A 628-nucleotide genomic window follows, 5' to 3' on the forward strand; every position below is an offset into this window, starting at 1 on the left:
ACTGAACCACTGCAAGACCTCTTTTCAGTATTTGACTTCTTCAGCTGCTTTTCCGATTTGTTTTTGTCGCAGTGACTCGCTTTACATACCCTGTCCTCTCTACCTTTGCTACAGTAAAACCTGGCCGTGCCAATGGATGCTGAGATGTTCTGATAAAGGCACAAGAATCTGTCCCCCAAAATCACCACACACTGCTTATCAAGCCAGTACAGGAGCCACAGATGTTGGCCACTAACATTCTCAGAATCACCTTTTAATTTTAGATTACTTTTGCCAAACGCTGAACCACTAGGGTTTCCAGGCCAGAGACCAGAGCACTGGACTTTTTCATAGGCCAGGACGGCCCGTGTTGTGCTGTTCAACATTTCCCCTAAAGCTACCTGAACAAAGCTGCATGTAAATGCCTGTGTCTGAAGACCAAGGAGACAGCCAGTGTATTCTCAGGGGTTTTCTGAGGGCTTGTAACAGCAGCTTAAACTCTTATCAATAACTGTGCTACTTCAAAATAACTGGCATTTTCCCAGGACATCTCCCAGGGTGTCAAAATTTAACCTGCTGCCAAAGCAAACACAAACCAAACTCCAAAACGAACACACAGTTCTTATTTTCTCAAAAAAAAAACCAAAAA

The sequence above is a fragment of the Equus asinus genome, chromosome 8 (genome assembly GCF_041296235.1).
Source record: "Equus asinus isolate D_3611 breed Donkey chromosome 8, EquAss-T2T_v2, whole genome shotgun sequence".
Taxonomy (NCBI): Eukaryota; Metazoa; Chordata; class Mammalia; order Perissodactyla; family Equidae; genus Equus; species Equus asinus.